This window comes from Strongylocentrotus purpuratus, unplaced genomic scaffold, assembly GCF_000002235.5.
Source record: "Strongylocentrotus purpuratus isolate Spur 01 unplaced genomic scaffold, Spur_5.0 spur5_scaffold_15, whole genome shotgun sequence".
Taxonomy (NCBI): Eukaryota; Metazoa; Echinodermata; class Echinoidea; order Camarodonta; family Strongylocentrotidae; genus Strongylocentrotus; species Strongylocentrotus purpuratus.
Genome location: NW_022145600.1, coordinates 19676412 through 19699247, shown reverse-complemented (window position 1 = coordinate 19699247; position 22836 = coordinate 19676412). Strand labels below are relative to the sequence as shown.

The 22836-nt window shown below is 37.0% G+C and overlaps 1 long non-coding RNA gene across 1 annotated transcript; it reads right to left on the bottom strand.

Annotated features, from left to right (window-relative positions):
- Positions 1 to 20343: 20343 nt before the first annotated feature.
- On the bottom strand, positions 20344 to 21841 carry LOC115924077. Its single transcript, XR_004064170.1, has 2 exons — positions 20916 to 21841; positions 20344 to 20545 (listed from the first exon to the last, which is right to left on the bottom strand). It is a non-coding gene; the product is annotated as an uncharacterized LOC115924077 (long non-coding RNA).
- Positions 21842 to 22836: the final 995 nt, after the last annotated feature.

Here is a 22836-nt window from a genome sequence, read left to right as displayed (position 1 = left end):
TCATCCCTGGGGATTCTAGAGTGGTTCTCCCTTCTTCTTCTCCTGCAAACCCCTTCCTTCTCCTTTCCCTACTTCTCCTTCGTTCCTCTCCTTCCCTCCATCTCTCATTCCTTTCCTCTTTATCCCCGCACCACCTCACACCGGCATGGAGCCAGCGAGTCCACTTCTCTCTCCATAGCCAGACGGACTGACAGCCTGGGTGAGGCGCACCGTCTTATAATATCAATGTACCTTGAAGCCCACGCACGTACCTCCCCGCTGCACGTATTCGCTGTTGCTTAAGAGTGCATAGTCTAAACTAAACATTGGTAATGCATACATACCCAGACAAGCCGAACCACTACACAAGAAAGATGCGGTTCTACCAGGTTTTTTGTTTTTCTTCTGCTTTTAAAAAGTGCAAACCATCCTGGGACAAACTTACATCTTAAAAGTCAACAAGGACTCATGATGATGATGTTATTCTTTGATTTGGCTGAGAGAGCCTCACACGGAGAAACCACATTATTCATAATTATAGTATGAGGCCCTGACGACTTTCCATTTTATTTCTACAAAGCGTATATACCGGTACTCGGCCGAGCGCAGTTACACAGACAACATGCTCAAAGAATCTACCGCACAAGTTGACTAATCTATTTGCAAACAGAACCAAATAAAGCTTTTTTTAAAACATAGCTTTAACAATTATAAAAGACAAACAATTTCAATGAATCACTGACAATATTGACTGCCTAGTGCAGGATGGGCATCAACTTATGATAATAATAATAAATGTATTAATATAGCACATTTTCCATATACATGTTCAGGTGAGTTTGAGATAATTTTGGGAGGTAGTGACAGATTGTTGGTTAAGAAGAGATATTGGTAGGTTATTCCACAGTTTGGGAGCAGCAGTTGTGAAGGCTCTGTCACCAAGTGTGGGTAGCATCTTGGGAGATGGGTGGTTCAGCATGATGCCTTGAGAGGAGCGAAGGGAATACTGTGGATGCATTTAAAGGTGAGAAGAAGTATTCCATGGAAAACAAGTGAATTAATGCCCTTCTGGCTCTGAGCAGACATTAACTCTGAATCACAATGAGGCTCTTTGGTCACAAATTTGTTCATTGGTATAAAATAGCAGTGGAATACACCTGTGTCTCATAATTCTATTGGTGTTTAACCCCTTTAAGCCGCTTGACTGCAAGAAAGCCGTAACTGCCATCGACAGTACATGGCTCTTGCAGCCTTCTTGTACTAAGAAATCAACATTTGACACTGTTTTTGTCTTGTTCTGACAGCTAGCACAATCTCTCTTATCCATTACCTTGCTTTCACAAAAGAAATATCTGACCATCTATAATTAATCACACTCCATCAATCATCCTTGACCAGTCCAAGCTATGTCCAGTCTTTCACAAAAGCCTGTATCAATTTGTCACAGACAGCATAACACAACCTATTATTTATGGAACGGCCCCCTTGATGCCATTACTCTCTATCTGACCGATCCAAGCTACGTCCATTTCTTCACACAAAGCCTGTAGCAATTTGTCACAGACAGCAGAATACACCCATTATTTATTTTATGGATCAGCCCTCACTATAGGTCTAGGAGTCCCCTGATTCCATTATCGTTAGTAGCTAGCCATTCCCTAAAGAAACAAGTCCCTCATCTTTGGTAAGAACGTAAGATGATGCTCATCTCGCAATCTGTGAGGTAAGAGTTCTAATTGCACTTGGACTTGAAGAGTCCCTCTCTAAAGAAATCTTTCGAGAATAGAGTGATTTTGAGAAGAAAAGAATCACTTGTGCTTGTTTTCTCAACTTAAAAGGTAAAAAAAAATAAGTTACCGGTAAGTACATTGCTGAGAATCATTTCAAAGAATCCTCAAATGAATACTTCTGAAGGACAATTTTATTACTTCCAAGGCCAATGTATGTCTACAACAAAATGAAAATATGTGATTTTCCATACACTTTGTATATAATTTGTAATTTGTTACAATTTTCCTCCTCATCAAAACATTACTATACATCCTATGTCCCATTTACAACATTACTTAAGTCTGGATATTACCTCTGCATATTTCATAAAAAGTAGCAAACATTGCTTTTCATGACCTTCCTACTCATGAATCTGGTATATTTGTTATGGCTCTGCATTAAAAGTTATTAATCCAACCCACAAAATGTGGAATGATCATCGGGAAAGGGTTGCACTTGAATCCTTCTGCCTCTGATCAGACAATACATGCAAAATCAACTTCAGATGTAAACTGCCGCTGAGAAGATTGCATGAGAATGCCTTTTACGTGAGAGCGTATCGTCAGGACGGACGGACTCGAGCATGTCTCTCGTTCTCACACCATGCTGTGAGAATGGTGTGAGACTGGTGTATTGTGGCATGCCCTCAAATACAAACACATGGGCAGGCCAGGGGGCACTGCCCTTAAACTCGTGTCTTTCTGCCTCATTCAATTTAAGCCAGACAATGGTAAATGAGTGACCTTGCTCTACAGTCTTTAAACCGTTGGATACGACTTGATCTTGATAAAACACACATTTTCCAGTAGCATTTTCCATGGACTCCAGCCAGAAATCCAGAGATAAACATTCAATGCCTAGAAACCTTTCAGAAACATGTTGAAAAGTTTTTATTGACTCAGAGTTACTAATGCAATTATGTTGTTAAATTCTTGAGAGAGATTTGCGTATTTTGTTTTGTATAGCACCTTGAGTAAGTTATTAGATAAGTGTGCTTTATAAGTATTTATTATTATTATTATTATTAACTTATCATTGGGCTTAGTATTCAATGCATTGATAAAGGTCATAGCATCGATTACAAATCCCTCCAAAATGGAAAATGATCAACATTTGCAACTACATAACAGCAATACTTTAACACCATCCTTGAAAAATCTGTACATCACCCATCAAATTGCATGGTACTTTCTCTGATTACCGCCTGTTGAGAGCCGGAAGAGCCTTAACTCATTGTAATGAATATGAGTTAACTCCCTTCTTGCTCTTACAGCACACAATATGACTGTCTAGACACAGATCTATGGATGAAGAAGGGTAATTGTGCCCCTTTACCAATATCCTCTTTTCAGGACAAAATCTATGAAGTAGTGAATACGATACTCGGTTCCCCCTTCAGGGGAATACAAATGCTTTATCATATTTCTTAGAAATATGTTTGAAATGTCATTCTTTATTAAGAAATGCTCTCCATTTCTCCAGGCAACCTAGAAAAGTCCATGAGGTTCATACGTGCATAGCAGTTTGGTAGAACATACAAGTCTGAAAAGCAAAGTTAACCACAGACAGACAGAAACCCATACTTCCAGACAACTTAACAAATCTCAACATCTTGCTAAAGCTTCTTGTGATCATATCCGATGACCTTTCCCTGACTTGCTCAGACACCACTCAAAACATTGTAAAGAAGACATTCAAGGAATAATTGTCAAACCTGTGACATCCTGAAGCATCACAACTGTTCCAAAGGCATCGGGACTGTTTGGACATGACTAGAAAGATAAACAGGACATGCGATCAATCCACCAATAAAAAACAATCCTAAGGACGACATTCCGCCAGCATCTAAAGCCCTGCGTCTCTGGTTACCACAGCAATTTGCATGTTTCGAGACCTTGCCTGTGACCTGAGCCTAGGGCCTCCCAGCTTAAGTCGATTGGACAGTAAAGATACCAAGCTGGTGGCGTCTCCTCTAAGTTTCTTTTCAAGAGCACTTTGTTACTTGAGACTTGAAAATGTTTCCTAGGTCATGGTTAATTCATCAGCGGCACTCTTGAGTGGAAGAAATGAAACTCTCCATCCAGTGACACAGAAAAAAAAGGTTTCCACTTTTTAGGTAATATTACGGTTTCATGATCGATGCTTTGCAAATGTTCTATCATTTGCACACATTCTCTCCTCCCTTGATACGCCGACGTCTGACCGTACTACATGGACAGACCATCTTTAAATGTTGAAGGGAACCCTAGTAAAGTTTATTCTCAAGAGAACTTTGTTACTTGAGACTGGAAAATGTTTCCTAGGTCATGGTTAATTCATCTCGGCACTCTTGAGTGGAAGAAATAAAACTCTCCATCCATTGACGCAGAAAAAAGGTTTCCACTTTTTAGGTAATATTACAGTTTCATGTTCAATGTTTTATATATGGACAGCTTTGCAAATGGTCTATCATTTGCACACATTCCCTCCTCCCTTGAGTTACGACATTCTGACGTCCGACTATATTACATGGACAGACCATCTTTAAATGTTGAAGGGGACCCTAACAAAGTTTCTTTTTAAGAGAGCTTCGCTATATTTGAGACTTGAAAATGCTTCATAGGTCATGGTTAATTCAGTGCGGCAGTTTGAGTGAAAGAAATATAACTCTCCCTCAAGTGACCCAGAAAAGAGGTTCCACATTTTAGGAAATATTAAGATTTTATGTTCAAGGCTTATAAAGAGATACCTTCAAAAATGCTCCATCATTATGGGTCAAGCATCTTTAAATGTTGACAGGGAACTCTATTACATTACAAATATAATATAACATAAAGAATTCTATAAATTTGGGTATAATGAAAAGACTTTAACAGCTACTCTGGAACTTAAGTTTGTGTTAGTTGGACCATATAGGACATAATAAAAGTTGATCTCTACATGTTTGTATTTTCATACTCCTTTTACATCTTCTCTAGATCTTTGGGCAAAATTTGTAAGGGCTAAAATAGTAGTACTGGCAAGAACAAGGACAGCTCTAGATATCCACATAGAATATTATTAGACCTCTGTCAGCATATTTTGTTACAGATGTTAAAAATGCAATGTTTTTAGCAAAAGAAGAAAAAATCTCATTTTGTTAAAGGAGAATACTTTTTTTTTTTTTAATCTAGTACAGATCTGTTTTGGTAAACTAGAAATTTTCTGCACATTCAGGAATATTGACATTCAAGGTTACTCCAGTTTAGTTGTCAAAACACTTATAATATTCCTAACAAACCAAAGCTACACACATACATTTCTAAAAAATGAAACTACTTTTACATCTACTATAGATCTTTGGTTGAGAGTCATAAGGACTTAAATAGTGATAGCAGCAAAAGAGGAAACAATCAAACACATAAACAATATCTACTACAAATCCTTGATTGAGAATCATTAGAACTTAAATAGTCATGGTAGCAACAAAAAAAGAATGTGTGCATTGAGAAGAGTTTTACATCTACTATAGATCTTTGATAAAAATTCAAATATGGGAACATCAAATATGGTGGCAAAAAAATAATCTCAGACTTTAAAAAATCAATGAGAATTTTTTTTCTGTCTACTGCAGAAGCTTGGACTCATAAGGACATAAGTGATAAAAGCAAATCTGTGTATATTCAGGGCATGCACCCATGTAGAGAAGCATGGTTGAGGGATAAGGAAAAATCCCAACTCTGGGTTGGGGGCTCAATTTAAAGTATTGATAGTAGGCCTTTACTTTGTATTCATATCTCTGAGGTACCTAGGTGTTTGTCCATTGAATTTCCCTTCTGAACAGTACCTTGCATCAATCGTTAACCCGTGGGATACAATTCTATTTAGGTAACAACACATGGTTTCCATAAAGTCCAGTCCAAGGTATCCTGGGCTAAGTAGTCAAAGACTTCTATCTGGTGAATGTAATATTGCCTTAAAGTGAAGGTTTTTACTGTAATTAGCTTTTAATCAGGTTCTTCAAGGCTCAGGAGCTCTCTTTGCCCTTGACGCTTCCTTGATTCCCTGAAACATGACGGTACGGGTTGGGATACACCCACTTCCATATAGCTACACATTCCCTTGGAGATTTACATGACCGATAACTTCAAGCTCTGTCGGCCACTGTCTGCCTCATACTATGAGATATACTATGACATAGCTAATCGATCTCCTCAGTCATGTTCATACATGACATTTATAATCATGCTCCTCGAAGTTAACTACAAACAAGATCTGTTGGCCACTATCTGCCTCATAGCTAATTATTGTCCTCGGTCATGTTCATACATGACATTTATAATCATGCTCTTCGAAGTTAACAACATACAAGATCTGTTGGCCACTATCTGCCTCATAGCTAATTATTGTCCTCAGTCATGTTCATACATGACATTTATAATCATGCTCTTGGAAGTTAACTATATATACAAGCACTGTTGGTCACTGTCTGCTTCATAGCAAATTGTTGTCTTGGTCATGTTCACATATGACATTTATAATCTTGCTCTTGGAAGTTGACGTATATATACAAGCTCTATCGGCCACTGACTGCCTCATAGCTAGTTATTCTCCTTAGTCATGCCCCCATACATGACATTTATAATCATGCTCTTGAAAGTTAACTACCGGTACAAGCTCTGTTGTCTACTGTCTATTCCATGGTGTATTTTGTTCCTCTGTCATATTGTTTTATAAAGATAAAGAATGTACATGACCGAAAATAAGTTGGCCAATGTATATTTCATATTCAACTTTCTTTCTCAGTCATGTGCATACACAGCCTAATGATGTTTTGTATGAGAGATTCAAGGTTTATACAATTCACACTCACAAGCACAGGTGGCCAATTTGCCTCCAGGTGATGTTCATAAACAACATAATCACTGGTAGAAAAGAAAAATATATTTTCGTCATGAAAGCTATTTTTCGGCCTTGCTATAAGTAAAACTAATTATTCCACAAGAGAATTAACCTTAAGATTCCTTAAAACATAATTATTTCATCAGAAACTTCATACAATTTACCTATTTTAATGAGTCTATGTATTTCATGTTTCTCGTCACATTATGTGATTTTGAAAGCGCTATAGTACTTTTTGTTTTTAGCGATCACAAATGATCAATATTATTATTTCAGAGAGAATAGATGCATTTCTTTTTTCTTTTACAGCCAAAGCTTTTTTTTTCTTTCCCCATAGTTCTTTTGAAGTTATTCAGAATTAAATCACTTTCTACTCATGTGCATTTTTTCACAAATAATTTTTCAAGAACTCAGAGGTTTATTCAATGATTTCAAGCTCAGCTCCTTACAGCTTTAATTCAATTCCCAGTCATGTGCACTGAGAATGGCATTTATGATCCAGTCCACATCATATTCAAAGCACATCTTTTTAGCAGATTTTGCGGAGGCTCCAAAATGGTATGTGACAGGCAATTCGAATTACCATCATTGAGTGATGCAAAGTAGTACATGTATAAAATATTAAAAGATAATTCAATTATATATTCATTGCTCGTCTCCAGCAGAGTACATTGTCTGGTTGTTCAAATAAAACTGATGTATAATATTGGTTAATATTTATAAGACCAAGGAGGTACATGTATCTCCTTGATTTGACCAACAAAAAATAGAGAAAAGTACAAGGAGTTATTGTACAAAGATTATATCATAAATGAAATCATATCAAGGCAGAAAAAAAAGGTTTTAGGCCTGGAATTAAGTTTGAGTGTCTCACATGTGAACACATTTTGTATACTTCCGATCTGCTTTTTGTTGAGTAGCCTATGTTTGAACACATCCTTGCTTCACATCTGTTTCTGCCCAGCTTGGCAGGATCTACATGCTAGAATCAAGTAATCAGCAGGACTTTTTCATTATGGAAAGAACTGATTACATAGTTTATTTGAACTGTTATAAAGACAAGCTAGACAGGTCTTTAACCAACAAAAAACAATAAATTGAAACTGCCTTTGTAATTATATAAAGCATTTTACATACATGTATGAACGCATCTTTGCTGTACACACTCAACTTTGCAGGATCGGCATGGTAGAAATGAGTAAGAGTTCAGGCAGAAGGACTCATTCATTATGGAGAGAACTAATCAAATTACATGGTTTACAATGAATACATAGACGAGTCAAACAGGTATATATATATATATATATCAATAAATAGTAGTCAATGTTGGCTCTGAAATCAGGCCAGCTTTGAAGGATGGGTATATTAGACCAGGCAGAAAGTTCATTAATTATGGATAGAACCAATCAGCAAAACATACTGTTTTCTAAAGATACAAACACATTGGCCCAAATTCACAAAGAAGGTTTGTCGACAAACCTTGGTTTTCGTACGTCATATGACGTGTTTTACGCGTTTTTTACAAACCTGGTTTGTAAAGAACAAAAGGAGGTTTGGCGAAACAAAAGGAGGTTTGAGCTCAAACCTTGCTTTGTGAATTCGGGCCAGTGTGTTCCTAAGGTAACATAGTAACGGTATACCTCCATTAAAATAGACACCAACGAGATTGATAAGTCTGGAAAAAAAAAACCTTCTATACCAGAGCATACACATGTGCGATACTTTTAATACATTACATATGTGAATCAATTATAATCATTTCGAAAATCATTTCAATAATATACTACTACCCAAAGCTCAGAAAATCTATCCACTACCATTTTAATGGTGTGATATTTTTTTTTATGATCGCGAGCATTTCCAATATCAATATCATTTAGTTAAAAACAGTTTGTTACATCATGAAAATTATGTATGAATGATTACCACTTTTAGTGTTTTGGGGGGTTCTCCAAGATCTACATCATTTTTTGCTTTGGACTTCTATTTGCACTTTAGTTTTGAGATCACTTTGGGAAAATAGTTTTATCTTCTTCTTCTCAAAAAAGGCAATTTCATAATAGTTTAAAAATATATACATTCATACAGCTACTCTTAAAGATGAAGTTGAGTTCTGGTCATGCGATTGCATTGTGAAAGAAACGGTGTGGAATCGACCAGAAAGGTTGATCATCTAGCATATAAGAATTTGTGTGTATTGCAAGGTTCTGGAATCATCAAAATGATAAGAAATTTGGCCAAGTCTTGGTAAAGTTACAAACACTGTACACAGAAAAATGTATATGGGACTACACGAACACGTGGCGTAAAAATCCTACCCCCGAGTTTTACGATGTTACATGACATATTTAGAATATAAAGGCATTTGAAGAGCCATGCTTTTCAGGGAACATGTCTTATCTGATGTTCTTCCACACTTGCATAATAAGAATGATAACGCTCACAAATTATTTTTCACCTCTTCCCAGAACTCAACCTTCTCTTTAATGCTCCCTTCTAGGGTAGGGTCCATTTTGTACACAGTTAAGGAAATTTCTACGAGACACACCCTAGCAACTTTTATCTTAGAGAGAAAGCGGGTTCTACTTCTATGCATCAACAACAAAAGGTCTGCGTCTGCCCTTATTGTGCAAATAGAGCATTTGACTTGATAATAGAGACATTATCGCAAGGTGTCGTATCTATTACGACCATCTACCACTTAATAGGCCAATAACAATGCATACATCATCATCTTGCATGTTGATTGCTTATCCTGAGAGGATAGCTCCATGTCTAGGCTACAAGATGACTGTTGCATCACTTACACCCATGTGATACTGGTGTTTTGTTTCCTATGGTTTAGGAAAGTAAAATTGTTTCCAAGTTTCTCATCCATATTTTTTTTTTAATGAGAAGGGAATTAAATGTTATTTGATATTTGATATTTTTTTCTTTACATAGACATGCTTATTGGGTCCATTTTGACACATACTTTTTTTTTATATCAAATTGTGTTTGTTTATCCACTACAGAAATGAAAGACATGATGAAATTGCATCATATAAATTTTGCCCTTAGTTGATTTCTAGAAAGTCTTTGCAATTGTCTTCCAGAAACAACACTAAGATAGGGATATGTTCCCTCAAACTTTGGATGCAAATCTGAGTGTTGAGATGGAGCTAATATGAGGCATTTATCACAGTGAGTTCCATGAAACACATTGCGGTCGTCATGTCGATAAAGAAGAAACAAGTTGGCGGTACCCGATCAGTGATCACGTCTTTACTGCCGACTTGCAGCAGTATACAGTGTCTGCAAATCTAGAGTAAAGGACCATCAAGGGATGATTATGTTACGAATGTGGGATGTGGTGGAAACCTGCTGGGCCCTGCTAACTTGATTTTGTTGCAGACAGTGGCATAGCTACAGGGAAGAACGTGGGCAGGTGCCCCTAACCCAGTGGTGAAATACGATTTTTTTTTTGACAGAAAAATAAATGAGAAAAGAGAGAAAGGCAAAGAAAGGGGGGGGGGGGACAAGAAAAAGACCAGGACTATCTCTGTCAACCTCGCCCTATAGTCGGTAACCTTGTAAATTTGCATTGCATTTCCTGAGTAAGAACGGGGGGGGGGGGGGGGGGGGTATTTCACACAAATCCTAAGTTGAACTTATCTCTCAGTTGGACTTAACAATTATGGAAAGCCGTTAGCATTTATGAGAATATTTTTTTAAATTTATTTTAAAAGGTATAAAATGTTGATTCAATTCATTTATATTTTCTATTATCAAGGAGATTTCAAGTTCTTGACGTGGGATTTATAAAAAGACAAAAATGCATGAATTCTCGCTTTTTAATATATTTCATTTTGAGGCTACAGATGGCTCTCCATAATGTTTAAGTCTAACTTAGAGTTAAGTTTGACTTAGAATATTTGTGAAACACCCCCCTGGGCCCCCTCATTGGATGAACTCATACTATGCCATCGGTTGTGGGAATGACGGATGGCAAGGCAGGTACACACATACATGTACACGTATGAGTGGTGCTACAAGGATCTCATGTATGCTCGGCAAACTGAATGATACGCTCGGGCAGTGAACTTTGGGCCTTAGGGTTAGACTCCAGACTCTTGAGGTTACCAAGGAGTGCCGCTTGGGCAGATTTCCAAAGCTTTGTACACTTGGGAATCAAATGTGCATGTTCGTGTTTCATTACCAAGATGCTCGTTCAATAAACTACAAACACAGAAGGCCCATGAAACTTCAACTTGTATAATATTACAGTACTTTTTATAAAAAAGTTCATCCATCCAAAATCGAGTTACACGTACCGTGCATATCTCTATCTTTTCCATATTTATCCTTGGCTTCAAGTCAACATGCCAATTTGACATTCTATTGCATGATAATCAAGAATAATGAACAATACTCAGCATAAAGTGGAAAATTAGTTTTTAAAGATAATGACTGAAATAAATATAAGGTGAGCTGGCTTAGCTAGATACTTGTGGAATACAATTTTCATACATTAAACAACAAATTCCTTGAAACTCGGCCAGAACGTTTAATACCTTGATGTCATATTCACCACAATGTACCCTTCATCATAATGATTTTAAAAAAAATGAAATCAGTGAAATGGTTTAAAGGTAATACAAAGTTTTGGTATGGGGTCATGAATTTGGTTCAAATGAACATAATTGGAAGCATATGTGATCCTACAATATTCAGTCATCGTTGTCGCGGTTGAAATCGAGTCTTGAGTTATGAAATCATAAATAATTAACTCTTTATGCTGTATAGCTCCCTCTAAAGGTCAAGATATTAATTAAGCTATAAAACAATGTTTCTTGACTAAAATCGACCGATTGGCTATTCCGTTTGGAAGTTATATATCATAACTACATATTCAGAGATTTTCATGGTCACAGCTACTACAAATAGGCGCTATTTGAAATTTATCAAAATTTACCGGGAGCACCGGTAAATTGTTATATTCCATTTTTCTCGAAAGCAGAAGTGTTTAAGGAGTGGCTAACATTTTTTTAGTGCTTATAATACATCCACAGGGGCATCAGAATGTATCAAAATTGTAAAGAATCACTATCCACCCAATTTTCAAAAATTCCCAAAACTTTGTATTACCTTTAATGTAGCCCAAAACCGCACTGTGTACATGTACTATAACATTGAACACTAACCCCTGGCCCACAATGAAATACTGTAGCGATTCCCTCTGCATTGATACTTGAATGACTGATGTTGAAGTGTTTCCTAGCGGTTCCTGTCTCCAAAATCAAAAAAGACCATTATTCCCTTAAAACCACCTACAGAATAGAGATCACAGATAATTTCTTGATGCGTGAACCCACTTAGACCAACACTTAAACCAACAATCGCTTCTCCAGAGACTCTCAATCGTTCTTGCCGAAGCGCAGAGGAGAGAATAGGAAAGATAATACACGGTCCATCAATACATCCTTGAGGCATTTCAATCAACCCTTGATAGGCTCTTTAGGCCTGTCCTCATCAGCTTGAGATTGCCAAATAACCCGCTATTTCTGATTTGGAAAATAAGCCAGAAGTTACAAATCTCGTCCTCATCAGCTCGAGACCCGTCCTTAACACTCGAAACTCAAGCTTGAGAAATTAGTTGAGATATTTTGCTCAGCATTCTCGCTTCATGTAAGTCTTAGGGCTGGTGAAGCCGTACCGGACAAATAGCGGGATATTTTGCAAACTAGCCCAACATATCTTGGGATGATTATCTCAACCAAATATCCTGCTAATTGCAACTGCAGGCTGATGAAGACGCATATTAGCTGGATAATTTGCGATCAGGATAGTTAAAACAGTGGGTTATTTGGTAATCTCGAGCTGATGAAAACAAGCATACTGTTTGTGTGGGCATTAAACTCACTTTCTAGAAAAGTTGAATTCTTTTAGAGCCAAGATGGAACTCTTCCAGAGCTCAAGAATTGGCAAAGGAGAAAGTTGGACCAACTTTACCCCATTGTCCACCACATCGGCTAATATATCAGCTCCTCTCTGCCCCGAAATTGGATACATGTCACCAATAACAAAGGGAAAACTTTTTTATCTTTGGTGAATTGAACTATAACGACCAATCTTAAACTTTAACCCATCAGGTTAGATTATAGAAGATTAAGGGCTTGTGATTTTGGTCCATTGCAGATTCAAAAGGAGAAAACATAGCTGCCGCCTCACTTGTCTTGGCTACCCAAGTTCATGTGGAGTTTTAGAAATGGCCATGTCTTTTGGAGAGGAAATATTCGATCTCTTCCCAAGATTTATCTCTAATTTTCATCTGGCCTCCTTTGAAGAGAAAAAACTTAATTGAAAATGTGCTTTCAATACATAAGAGTAGATATTCAGTATCTTGTGTAATGTAACTTGAATCTCTATACCATGAAATTCTACCTGAGGTTTCCTTTCAGACTTTAGACTTCAGAAAAGAAATCTAAAACCTGATGAAATAATCTACAATTGTCTTTTCTTATTTCCTTGGTTATCTGCAATGCCCATGGCAAGACTTTAATGAATAGCAACTTACATCAGTTCCTTACTAGCAGCTAGTACCTCGGCTGCAAAGAAACCCTTGTCAGCCATTACCTAGGTGTGTTAACAATGCAAGAGGGATTTGTCAGAAATCTGCCTCACCACTCATCTCACTGCATCAATTTATCAAGTACCTATCTTCTCACCGTCATCCATTATGCAGAAGGATTTCTGGCCTAATCCGACAATACTCAACCATAGGGGCACGGATCTACTACTCATGAATAAATAAATGATTATCTCTGTCACTTTCCTTTAAAAAAAAGTGATTTCACACAAGTGGAAATTCCCTTTGATATCAATTTTCTTGATGAATGCTCCGGTTGGTAACAACTTGTCTGTTTAGGTCTAGAAGGGTGTTAACACTGCGTAAAAAATATGAGTTAACCCCATTCTGGAGGGTGTTTCACAAAGACTAAGATCAACTTTAAGTTGGATTTAACTATGGCAGGTCGTTCATGCCACTGTTTGCTCTCACCATTTACTAGCATTGGTCTCTCAAGAGACATAGAAATCATGCTCACAAATCTACAGAATTTACATTTTTTTGATAGTTTATTATCGAAGGAAAAGATATTTTCTTAAAAAAAAAGATATAAAGATCATAATGGTAAGAGCAAACAGTGGCATGAATGGCCTGCCATAGTTAAGTCCAACTTAAAGTCGATCTTAGTCTTTGTGAAACACTTCCCTGGTGTCCAAAAGACGAGATCATCTCCAACGAATATAATGAAGTGGGTTCACGTAAAAACGGTAGTGACTGAAAAAAAATATCTGCTGAAAGTTCATTAGCATTTAGCGTAAATTGCGAAAGCCAAATTCATACAATAACAATATTAATCTGGGTTTATATAGAATTTAATACAACATCATTTCCAAGAGCTTTACAGATATATTGTCGGCGTTATTATGAACTAATGAATCGATGCAACAATATTATTATCCTTTGTCTTTGGACTCAGGTTTGACAGCACACAATGTATTCATTTTCTTCACTATCCAATACTTTTCTACAAACACCTATTTTATTGTTATCATTTGGCAACTATGTGGTACACATTCTTTCCGTGGGCATTTTGTCTGCTGTCAAGTGCAGGTGAAAATAAAAATTGCATGTTTCACAAACTAGGCAATTTACTGGACAGCTTTAGACAGGAAGATTGGCTAAGAGGTTGAAATCGATTTAAGTAGATAACAAGACAAGTATCGAATGTAGATTTTTAGACAATTTGACAGTTGAGTTCAATTAGCTTGTGTATTATTGTATCATCTGGGTTCTCAAGTGGCTCTTGAAAGCATGTTGACGCAAGACAGTTTCATGTCACTTTGTACTATCCTTACTTGGATAAGACAACTCTGTTTGCTTTAACAAAAATTCCAAAATGACAGATTTCACGCAGTGATTGGCCATAGAGTACTCCGGTATTGTCAGAGCATTAGCAAATGCTGCATTAATCTATTAGATAACAGAGATTTTCAAATAACAAAGCTTTAATTCACCCAGCATGCAAGAACTGGCTAACTTTAAAAAACATATTAAAATATCATTATGTCAGGTTTCTGCAAATCAAAATTTCAAATGCAGAACCAATCGCTTCAAAAACAGCCCTTGATAAATCTACCTAACCATAAATGCTTTTTTAACTACATGTTAAATTTCAAACACAGTACTGGTCTTCACGTCAGTCTTATCCCGTCTTGAAATCCAATTTATTCATTTCTAAACGAGAGTATAAAACTTCCTTTTGTCATTCTTAATGTGCAATGTAATTTTAGATGTATTTTTAACAATCTTTTTTACGTGTCAATATTTAAAAATGTGATTTATTACTTTATCATGTCAAATATGTAAACATGAACAATCCAGCTTTTGCTGCTTTTCATTTAAAATGAATATTATGATGCATGTATTTTAAAATAGCATAATAAACCATTATTGAATTGAATTAAATTAATTAATGGGCCTCTCTGTCAATTTGATCTGCTGAGTATACATACTACCAGTGCATTTGCTTTAGTCCTGGTTGGTTGACAACATCTATAAACCATGAGCAGAAAAACCACAGACACCAGTTCACAGGGAACAGGTCTTTAACAAAAAAAAACCAGTCTGTTTCAGAATTATTAATTTAAATGATGGATGGAATAAATCACGGTCAGCATTAGGAGATGCATTTTTAAGTATTAAGTATTGATGGGATTCATCATAGGAATAATCAAGTCTAACACAACAAAACAGAATTTTGGAGTAGATAATTTAATATGAGTGAAGAAGGGGTGCACATTAAAATATTAGTCCCGTCTGTATGATACATTAAACATAATAAAAAGCACCTGAAAAGCATTTTACTTGTCGTTGTTGTTTGTTTGCTTTTTCGTGATGTTGTTGTTGTTGAACTTGAAGGGATGAAAATCCTGAACATGTTAGTAAAGTGTTTCTTCAGATATTATATATCAAATAAGAATAAGTCAATGTGACAAAATAGTAATTCTTCAAATGTCTCAAGTTTGGTTCAATCTCTTGAAATTTAACTTCTGACTTCTTTGAATAATAAAGAGTTTCTTCAGATATCTTTTTCTCAAATAAGAATAAGTCAATGAGACAAAATTGTGCTTCTTCAAATCTGAAGTTTTGATCAATCAATTGAAATTTAACTTGTGACTTCTTTAAAGCAATAAACTGATTTCCTTGGTAAAAAGCTTTTCACACCACAACTTTTCATTTCTAAAGTGCTATATTTTCCAAAACTTCCACTTTGCCCAGGAGGAGAAAGAAGAGCGATGACACAGAAAATAACCCCTTCAATCATTCTAAATTTCCAACCTTCCCAATCAGAAAAAAAACAATGAATACTTGTTACAAATCTGTGAAATATATATGATTACATTGGTTAGTTGCATGGAGTTACAATGTGTATCAAATATATACATATTGTTGGAAATTATACTTTATAAGGCAATTATTTGAATTGGAGAAGGGTCCCTGACATGGTTGAGAGTCTCATCTGTATTCATCACACTACCACTTTGATCTCCTTATAGTATTCATCAGGGAATACCCACCTGCCTGCAAAGGACAGTACCAGTGGATATATGCCTCCTACACACAACAGATTTTTGCATCTTTAAGAAGTTTTAGCTTCCTGGAAGATGTACATAGCAGAGAGTTCCTGCATCAATCTTCAGCATTTGGTCTGTTCCCGGCCAGAAGGGCGTTAACTCATGTACTGAAACTCAGAGTTAACAACCTTCTGGCTCTGATGATTTTTGTAAATTGGTGTTGAATAGAATAAACAGCAGAATTTCATTGGAAACCAAATAAAGAGCGGGTAGAGTCCTTGATACGCATGCATGTGTATTCATTAATGATCTCTTTGCATGCGTTGGCCTCCTCCTGGAGACTGCTATGATGTTTTTTCTTGGAAAACCATTATAAGTAGCACGAGCAATCTGGGAGTTTGGACATTTTCACCTTAAATTTAGGAATATTCATGCAACTCTTAATGGTTTTCCTGGATTTTCTATCCCCACTTCAAAACCTATCGAAAGGAAACTTCCAGAAATTAGTTTTCTAAATGATAACTGTTATACCAATGTGTCTTTTGACTGAAACTTTGTTGTTTTTCTCTTCCATTCAAATTCATCAATCCTTCCAAATTAAAATACAAGATGCCAACTATGACAGCTATTGAAATAAAAACAATACAGAATCAAGGAAAGGATTCCTATATGCAATTTTGTAATGAAAAATAACATATATCAAACAATGAAGTACATGTAATTTTTTTTTTAAAGATGATAATAACAATAAAAGCCAAACAACTTAAATATAAAACTATAAGTAGGATAAAAAATAAGATGATTTGGTTTATGTTTACTAGCACTCCTTGACCATCTTTTTAATTTCTCAAATTGTATTCTCTAGATGCAGGCACACTGAACCCAAAATACATTTTTTGCTTTTACATCTCATGGCTTACGGTATATAGAAATAGAATTCCTTCAATCAATACGCACAACAAAGAGTAAATATGTACAGTGATCTTTATCAATGTCACCTCAAATGCCGGTGTTAATTAGAAGAAAAAAATATAACTTAAATTCCCCAATCCGAAAATCAATTTCATGTGAACAATAACCTTGCAGAACATTCTCTCTCTGCATTCAGATATCCCCTGCAAACCAAAATTCATTTTGAAAAACAAAACTGGGTCCCTTGCATGGGTGTATTTGTCGAACAAACACTGATTGCTTGAGGAATTACATGCGCGCTGCTGACGCACAAATACTAGATTCTACACGTCTCCCGACTCTTCCAATTAGGCACGAGCAAGGGGTTGTACGCGCTGTCAGAAATTAGAGCTGTCTTGTGTAATGAACTTCGTATTTGTTTTGGGAATAAGGCATGACTTGCTCAGTACAGTGATGTAACATGAGGCCTGTCCTCATTGGCTCGAGTTTGCCAAATAACCCGCTATCTTTACTAGCCCGATCTCAAATTAGCCAATTAATTTGCGTTTTCATTAGCCCGCAGTTGCAAATAGCGGGCTATTTGGTCGAGAAAATATCCAGAGAAATGTTGGTCTTGTTTCCAAAATATCCTGATTTTTGAGAAATAGCGGGCTAATTTACGCCCGTCCAACCTATTTTGTGATGAGCGTATCGGTCTGGTGAAAACGCAATTTCGAACTTTGAGATAATATCCTGAGTCTGAAAATAGCAGGTTATTTGGCAAACTTGAGCTGATGAGGACAGGCTTATGGTGCAGTTGAGGATGACAATGTCAGATAGCAAATGATGGAGCAATGACATGTTGATCCATTTCAAATAAGTGTTTAGGATAGGAGAGCACACAAGTATAATAGATTGTAATGATGTAAATTAGCACATCAGGATGCTTACAAGTACAACTAAAAAATGAAACAAAATCATGAAGCATTCATATGAATAAAGAAGAAAATAAACAAAAGTCATTCAAGTCATTTCAAGTCAGGATAAGACAAGAATCATGAAGAGGAAAACTTGGGCAGGCAAAAATGTTATTGTCCGATGTCTCTTTCTGTCATAACACATACAGTTCATACAGTGCAGCTAAATTATCCATACCGCTTGTAAACGTGATGATTTTGTTGTGTTTTCGAACTGTTTGAATAAGGGCACTTATTAAATACTGTTAGATGTAAGCTTTAAAGCTTATCTGCCGTAGTTTACAGGAGGGATTAGACCGCTCTACAATGTCACTGGACAGGTGGTTATCTCATCAACTCAGCTCTCAGTTAACATAAGAAAAAGAGGATCATGGGGGACCAATGGTCACCGATTAGGCATTGTTTGTTATATAGAGGGCGCAAGTAGCTACCAGTAGTGCAGTGGGCCTTTAATATGTCACATTCTCAAGAAACGGTAACGAGGACAAGTCAATTTTTCACGTACCAGAGGTACCTACAAAATTACAAAAAAGTTGGTAAGGGTATGGATAATTTAGTTGTTAACTGTACAATGTATATACAATGCTGAGGGGGAATCCTTCTCCAGAAAATACCCATCATATTCTTCACACCATCCAGACATCCAAGCATTTTGGAGAAGGTTAGATTTAACGAGGCAAGATCTGCTCGTAATCAACACCTCGCGGGGTAAGACGTACATGCATTGAAGGGCAAATCAATGCAGCTCCTCCAAATATGTAAAAGGAGCCTCATCGTCTGGCTGGGGGCAATCAGTCTTACACTGTATCAAGATGTTTACCTCCCAATGTGACTACCCCCTTTCCCACTGAAAAAGTACACTGCGTACTGGACAATTTCGTTTACAACAGGATCAAAGCAACGTTTCACGCATGGTTCTTGTGATTAAATCTTTCTCACGTCTTCACATCAGATTTCCTTTTTGATTTGACTCATACATGTGAAAATGGCTCACTTATTCGCTAACCCACTTACTCACCCACTTACTCATTCACTCATTTGCTAACCCACTTACCCACTAACCCACTCCCTCACTCTCTCATATACGCATCCACTCACTGACCTATGAACCCACTCATTCACCCACCAACTCCTTAGCATTCTCTTCCGTTTCTTCATGTGTCATGCACCCCTTCCTCATACACTCACTTACCCACCCAACCACTCACTCCCTCACTCACTCATTCACTCACCCACTGACTAACCCACCAACTCACTCACACACTACTTGTTATCTCACTTCTTTACCCATCCGCTCACTCACCCACCTTCTAATTCACTCTCCCACTTACCCACTCCCTCACTCACTCATTCACCAACCAACTCATTCACCCATCCACTTTACCAAACCCACCCACTCACTCACCCACTCGGTAAGCACCAACTCGTGCACCCACTCACTTAGGGCGCGTTCATGCTTGATTTTGACGGCCAGAATCAGGCATCTGTTACGCGTTTAGTTTAAAACACGATTGCGTTCATGCTCACTTTTGTAGAATCACCGAAAAACGGCGATCATGATCGCCGATCGTAAACTCACAAAAAGATGCGTTTACAATTTGTAAACGCGTTTAAATGGGGTCAACGCACTGACCTCTAGTGGGTCTACGTAGCATGCACACACAGGTTTGCGAAACCAAGCTGATGGCCACCCAAGGAGAATTGCCTGGAGAAGTGAGCATGAACAGTGCACCGTGGAACTGCGATTACGATGAGCGTTTACGATGAGCGTTACAAATCGCTCATTCTGCCTTCAAAATCAAGCATGAACGCGCCCTTACTCACACACCCACTCATTAACTCACTTCTTCACCCACCCGCTCACTCACCCACCTACTCATTCACTCAGCCTCTCGCTAATTTAATTCATTCATTCAATGTATTCTCTATCTATTTTTCCAATGTTCAACATGGATATTTGATTTGCTCACATGTAAAATAAAGGCTCAGACATAGTTAACAAAGAATATAAATAGGTTTCAAAATATGGATACATTTTGGTGATGACCAAATAAGAATCATACATATTACTGATTTGTTTCATTTTCTTAAATTACAAAATTTAGCTTGCTTCATGCATATCTATAAATGAAAATTATTTATCACTGTACACATCAAAAATTCAGCTTTTAAACTGAATTGAATTTTATCAGAATTAATCTGATAAACAAGATATTCAAGAAAATAAAAATAAAAAAATAATGAATTGTATTGCTAAATGATAACTGTGTTTAATGATCAATGACTGTCATATCATTTTCTCAAATAATCTTATTAATTGTCCATGTAACTTATTTCCATAATATGAAGAATGAACGATGGAGGTAGGTACTGATTTCAATACAGTTCAAACATTTACACATTCATTCTCTCACCATCTTGCAGTTGCCCACTCACTAACCCACTTACTTTAAAGGTAAAGACCAGTATTGGAAACGACCCAATTTCAAAAAATGAAATGGAAGGTCTCATTACCAATCATGTGAAAGAATATGTTTTGACTAATACATGATGATAAAAAATTTGCTGGGAAACCGCCTACTAATTCATATATTTGGTAAATTTGTTTCTCTCATGGTCTGTGAGAGATATAGGGTAGTCCCATATACATCTTTCTGTGTATAGTGCTTGTAACTTTACAAAAAAAGGGCAAAATTTCTTATCATTTTGATGATTCCAGAACCTTGCAGATGCTAGATACTAGATGATCAACCTTTTCTGATCGATTCCACAATGTTTCTTTCACAATGCAATCGCATGACCATAACTGGTCTTTACCTTTAACCCTCTCATCTATAACCTAATCATTTATCAGCTCACCCACGCACTCACTAACCCACATGCTCACTTTTAAGATGCATCATTTTCTTCCATCATACTTTTCAGGTATAAATAGCAGACTGTCAAACATCAGTCAGAGTTCTGTTGTATAATTGTACCTCTCAAAGTTTATTCCTACTTCTCTATGATTGAGACAAATATACATATCCCAATGACAAAAGACCACACTTACCAGTAGAAAGTTCTCAAAAAATCTCACATATCCCTATCGATGTCAAATGAACAAAACCATTAAAAAAAGTAACAGAACATTAGTAACTTGCAAGCATTTCATACATTCAAGACATCTTCAGATGACATGGAAAATACACAACTGTCTGGTGTGTCTTTGATGTTCACTTCAACCTGACAGTTTGTGTATATTCTTATCTCACTTTGTTTATACATGTATCTCTTTCTCTCTCCCCGTCTGAATTTCTAGCTTCACCATGATAGTGACTGCTTCTTAAAAAATCATCTTAAAACGATTTCAATAGCCTTGTGCATCATCTTTTTAAAATGTTCAAACATGACCATGACAAATACGTAATCCGAACATGATTTCTATGGGACATACATTAGGGTTATTGAAATTGCCCCGAGTTTATTTTTCTTAAATATTTGTGATTGTGTTCTTCATTCCCTCTGTCTGTATTTGCCTGTCTGCCTCTCTCTTATTCTTTCCATTTTTCTACATCTCATTGCCATCTCTTTCTCTCTCTCCATCTTTCCACATCTCACTGCAAATCTCTCTCACTCCCCCTTTTGCTCTCTAACTCTCTATGTTCTTCATGGCCTGCCATAAATTTTAAAGCCATCATCATTCCATGGTCTTTAGGATGCCTTCCCTTCTCGTTCTTTCTCTCTCCATCTCCCTCTCTACCTCTCTCTCTCTCTCCCTCTCTCTCCATCTTCCTCTCTCTTTCTCTCTCTCCCTCTCTACCTCTCTCTCTCTCTCCCTCTCTCTCCATCTTCCTCTCTCTCTCTCTCTCCATCTTCCTCTCTTAATCTCTCTCTCTCTCTCTCCCCCTCTCTCTCCCTCTCTCTCTCTCTCTCTATCTATGACTTCATCTGGCCCCATTATCTCTCGCTACCTTACCTATCTATCAATTATCACATTACTCCACTGTTCTTTCCACAGTAAACATACCTTCATGTTTGTTATGGCACACAGCTTTCGCCAGCTACCCCCAAGGGTAATAACACAATATTGGATGCACAAATGTATTTGTACATCCTAGGTGCCAGCCTCAACCTCACTGTTTATTTAAAGGATTATAATTTCACCTGGATCCATCATCGATCAGAATGTGACACACAGCGTGTCCACACACTAAACAATTTATCCCGAAACTCTTTAACGAAACATCGTATAAAGAATCATCGTATAAATTTCAGGGTGTCCACACACAAGAAACGTTGTATAAAGAATGATCGTATAAATTCCAGGATGTCCACACACAGAAGAAATTAATCCTGAAACTCTACAGCGAAACATTGTATAGTTGCGCAGTTTGCTACTGCGCTCATGAAATGGAAACGGAAATGAGAGGTCAGGTCTCCTTTCGCGCGAGGTCATGTTAAGCCCCGCCCAGTTATACCATTCTAGTTCGACTAGTTATACTAGTTACGTCCACACACAACACATTCCGTGATTAGGCGTGATTAGGCATGATTAGTTACACGTCGTATAACGAAATGCAGGTTTTTGCATCGTTTCGTTATATGACATACAACTAATCACACCTAATCACGCCTAATTAGTAAGCGTCCACACACACAATTTCATCGTATAACTATCCCATAACGGTGGACAGTCGGGACCAAAAAGCTTCCTGGTATAAACCTACATGTGCAGAATCATTTTGGTTAGTCTTTT